The sequence below is a fragment of the Sinocyclocheilus rhinocerous genome, unplaced genomic scaffold (assembly GCF_001515625.1).
Source record: "Sinocyclocheilus rhinocerous isolate Xijiao unplaced genomic scaffold, SAMN03320098_v1.1 scaffold1121, whole genome shotgun sequence".
NCBI lineage: Eukaryota > Metazoa > Chordata > Actinopteri > Cypriniformes > Cyprinidae > Sinocyclocheilus > Sinocyclocheilus rhinocerous.
This window is the reverse complement of record NW_015670367.1, coordinates 508,103-513,371: the sequence shown is the minus strand read 5'-3', so window position 1 is coordinate 513,371 and position 5,269 is coordinate 508,103.

Here is a 5,269-nt window from a genome sequence, read left to right as displayed (position 1 = left end):
AGTATGCGTTCTTATTGTGTGGTTTGTTTCTTTAGCTCATCATGTTCCTTTAACCACTTTATCCTGTTCTCTTCTTAGACCAGAAAAGTGTTTGTTGTGAAGATTGAAATTGAGGTGTGATGCTGTGGTTTGGACTTTGGTTTTACAATTGCTCGAAAGCAAACAGACACAACACAAGAATCACTTGCACAAGCCAACATTAAACTTGCGTCAACAAACAAAGAATTTGAGGACGGGCATTTTTTTTCTTTCTTGTTACTTTGAGTTGAATATGTAGTTGACCAAGTTTCCTATCGGAATATATTCTCAGGCGTCAGTTTTACCATTCACACACGGGCGGACACGCGCGCATGCTCTTCTGTCTCGTAACCCTATACTTTAAATATTTTACAGGGATGAACCTCTGACGGCTGAAGTTGGGTTAGTGTCAGTGATGCTCTTGAGGTTGATGCTGTATTTTTAGGTGTGTGTGAGTGTATGTGTGTGCTTTCAGGTATATCGGTTGTGAATGTGCTTCAACTCTGAACGAGAAACAAAATTATTGAGGTATTCTTACTATGGACCAAATCAACAATTTTTCCCCTGCTCATGTTGATTGAGAGGATCTGTTCCCTTTATTTGTACATCACAAGTTACTATAAATTATCTTCCTTGGAGGAATGTGAAATTTTTACCACATACTTATATAATTGTAGGTTTTATACTTGCGGCCACCGGGAGACTCCCTCCTGTCCCATAAGTTGCATACACAGAGGCAGAATCAATAGCAACGTAGAAGACAGGATTTCAGACATACTTTTGCAGTTAAATGCATGATGTATTGGTAACAAGTGTACCCACTGTGGCATGAAAACAGTATTTTTGTAGGATAAAGATTTTTCAGCCTCATATGATTGTGAGAAAGCTTGCCTTGCTGTGTTAATATTAGCGTGAGTCATGCAATGAAGCCCCTTCCTCTGAGGTGTGTGGAGTATTGAGCCATGTCCACTCTTATGTCATTCATCTCGCCATTTCCTTTGGAGATGCATTTAAGGGGGTCTACACGAAGACACTGTAAACCGAAAGCTGTGATGTGAAGGAAAATGATGCAGACTCTCTACTGAACCTTGTCCAATCCACAAGCAGCCTCTTTCCAGTTTTCAGTGATTGGACAATGCCACTGAAACTCATTTTCCACTCCATTCAGTGACATGAACCTGTGACTCACTCAGAGTAAGAAATTAGGAGCTTGGAATCACCGTTATGAAACATTATTCTCTGGATTGATCTAATGTTCGCCATCCTCAAGGATAAAAACACCGCGGTACAATTATTTCGTTGTAGACCAGTGCTTTTGTTCACACAGAATACTGTCATTTAGTCTGAGCCTGCACATGCAGTTTGGGACTGTGTGCTGAATTGCTTCCTGAAATAAGCCAATGTGTTGCTTTGGATTAGTCTATCATTTGTGCTGTTGATTTTTTTCTATTCTTTTGATCAGAGTTACTTTATCTGAAAACTTTTACTTTCTTTTCTTTCTCTCACATTTTACACTATCCAGTGTGATTGGTTTTAACCCAGTTTGCTTTGCTAGTTGGCACATAAGAGAATCTAGAAAATTGAGTCTGTTTCCAAAGGACTGGTGTGGAAAATTGTAGGGGAAATGAAATGTAATTATATTGCAATACATGAATACAGTGAATTCAATGGGAGGAAACTCATCTCTCAGTAAAAGTGAGTGTGGCCTCAAAGTACTAAGCATTAGATTTGATAAAATCTGGGATTTTTTTAAGCAGATTTTTTTTCCCCCTCATCAAATAGTATTATATTTACAACATTGTAATGCATCTTCAAAAAATAATCCAACCAAAACCATTTAAAATTGATTCCATTTATTAAAGAATATTGATTCCATTCTTGATTTTAAATCTGAGTTGTTAATATCACTACTATTATCTGTTGTTATTATTGTTATTATTATTATTATAAAAGTCATTATTAATATTACTATTATTAATACTACTACTGTTGCAACTGCACCTCTTTTAAAACTGCAGCCTATTCCTGCTGAGTTTCTCGTCTGTAATATTAAACCCCGCCACTTGGGGGCAAGTGTGCTGTGAAGCATTTTTCATTACTGATCTAAACAAGAAAAAGACTTGTAAGACACTGTAAACCGAAAGCTGTGATGTGAAGGAAAATGATGCAGACTCTCTACTGAACCTTGTCCAATCCACAAGCAGCCTCTTTCCAGTTTTCAGTGATTGGACAATGCCACTGAAACTCATTTTCCACTCCATTCAGTGACATGAACCTGTGACTCACTCAGAGTAAGAAATTAGGAGCTTGGAATCACCGTTATGAAACATTATTCTCTGGATTGATCTAATGTTCGCCATCCTCAAGGATAAAAACACCGCGGTACAATTATTTCGTTGTAGACCAGTGCTTTTGTTCACACAGAATACTGTCATTTAGTCTGAGCCTGCACATGCAGTTTGGGACTGTGTGCTGAATTGCTTCCTGAAATAAGCCAATGTGTTGCTTTGGATTAGTCTATCATTTGTGCTGTTGATTTTTTTCTATTCTTTTGATCAGAGTTACTTTATCTGAAAACTTTTACTTTCTTTTCTTTCTCTCACATTTTACACTATCCAGTGTGATTGGTTTTAACCCAGTTTGCTTTGCTAGTTGGCACATAAGAGAATCTAGAAAATTGAGTCTGTTTCCAAAGGACTGGTGTGGAAAATTGTAGGGGAAATGAAATGTAATTATATTGCAATACATGAATACAGTGAATTCAATGGGAGGAAACTCATCTCTCAGTAAAAGTGAGTGTGGCCTCAAAGTACTAAGCATTAGATTTGATAAAATCTGGGATTTTTTTAAGCAGATTTTTTTTCCCCCTCATCAAATAGTATTATATTTACAACATTGTAATGCATCTTCAAAAAATAATCCAACCAAAACCATTTAAAATTGATTCCATTTATTAAAGAATATTGATTCCATTCTTGATTTTAAATCTGAGTTGTTAATATCACTACTATTATCTGTTGTTATTATTGTTATTATTATTATTATAAAAGTCATTATTAATATTACTATTATTAATACTACTACTGTTGCAACTGCACCTCTTTTAAAACTGCAGCCTATTCCTGCTGAGTTTCTCGTCTGTAATATTAAACCCCGCCACTTGGGGGCAAGTGTGCTGTGAAGCATTTTTCATTACTGATCTAAACAAGAAAAAGACTTGTTTGTTGACTTGTGTATCTACATCTAATATTAGGAATAAAAACATGATTTGAAAAGAAAAAATGTGTGGTATTTTTTCTGATTAAAAAAATCAATAGATTTTTTTTTTCTGTGAAACAAAAGTTAAATGTGTCCAGTTATCATAGTTTTAGTGACAATGACATAAATTATAAACCACGTATCAAAAATGTCCAGAGTTTTTATGTTATTAGATTTTTAAAAAAAATTTAATTTGTACCTGTCTGAAAGCAATTTGCTTTATACATTTACAGCAAAATCAGAGTACAGGCACTTTTAGCTTAAAATTAAGAAGAATATAATCAATAATTATGAATTACAAAATTATAATAGCCTATTTGAAAAATATTGTTAGCTGATGCTAACTGGCTTGCTAACAAGCTACCTGATGCTAACTTGAGGTAATTTTTAAATATAAAGTCCAAATATTTTTATTCAACCAACTCGTTAAAATACATCTGATGGAAAACAAAGGATTTGATGTTCAGGACAGAGTAGCTACAGTAATTAAGCCACGCCCCCTGGGGGCGTTTTACCCCACAGACTACGTTTGAAAAAAAAAAAAGTCATTCTGAAAATATAATTATATTTTTCTTAAATAACACATACTCCCTATCTACAGGCCTTACTATTGTCATATCATACAGTTGCAATCAAAATTAGTCACCCCCTCAGAGACTGCAGTACTTTACAAATACAAGCTTTTCTGAAGATCCAGGATTTTATAAAAATTGCATCTATAGCAGTTTACTGGCATGTCTTAAAACACAATTAAGCCTTTAGAAGCTCTATTAAAAAACTAGCTTGAATTAGCTTGAGCTGTTGCACATACATAAACTTAGCCCATACATGTGCTGACGTGAGTAGCAATTATGCAAATTCAACAGAGCTCTCTCAAAAGCTGTAGACAGGGCCGGATTTACGCATAGGCATTCTAGGCACGTGCCTATGTTCGCTCATCCAGGGGGGCCCAAACACAGCAGAGCTCTACAGTGCGACCATTTCAGTCGCATTTGCGACTGAAAACTACTGCGTGCGACTATGAAAATTTTTTTAGGAGCACCAGTGCGACTGACCCAATCATCATCATACTTGTGATTGTGATCGCTCAGGGGAGCTTCAAAGGTTTCTACGTGTTTTTGCAGCATTGAGTAATGCATCACAGACATATCTCACGAATCCTTTCATAAGCAAAGTGTAGACAGGGTGTAAATAAGAGATTCATTGCGCAGTGTAGAGAGCTTCGTTGATTATAAATGTGAGATCGAGATGAACTAAGATGAGTGACAGCTTTTAATGATTTTTAAGGGAGTTTGTAAATGTGATAACTGATTTAATACAATACAATTCAATAAACAAGAAGTTAATAATAAGTGACTTACATTGTCTGACTATAACACTATTGTCTGATTTTGCTCTATTTCGTCGTCGAAAATAGGTTAAAACAAAGACACAGCGGAGCCGCTGCGCATCTCCATACAAACACAGCGGTGTTTCGTTTATGAATGAACTGCGTTTTTAAACGAATCTAGTGAGTCAGTGATTCATGATTACCCATTCATAAATACAGTCACTTCATTCATTCCTGAATGAATCAGCCGTTCGAATGAATCAATTGAATGAATGATTCAGTGATAAAAATAAGACTTGCCGCCACCTGCTGGCAGTTTTAGTTTCATTTTTAAAGTATCTTTTCAGTTATTTAAATCATTTAATATTTCTATATTCAAAATTTTATATTTAAAACATTAATATCATCATGAATTTATGGATTTAATTGCACTCATTCCACTTCTGAGCCTCATTAAATGTCTGAAAGTACACCAAGCCACTTTTGTGTTCTGAGCCACCTCTACAAATTAATTTTGTTAATACTGATTTAATTTGATTGGTAACTTATATTTCTTATTCTACTTGTCCTTATTCTGTCGTTTTAATAAAAAATTTTAAAAAGCTTATAAAATATAATTTTACTTTTAATAAAGTTAGAGGAGTTTCATGCAGATATTTTTAT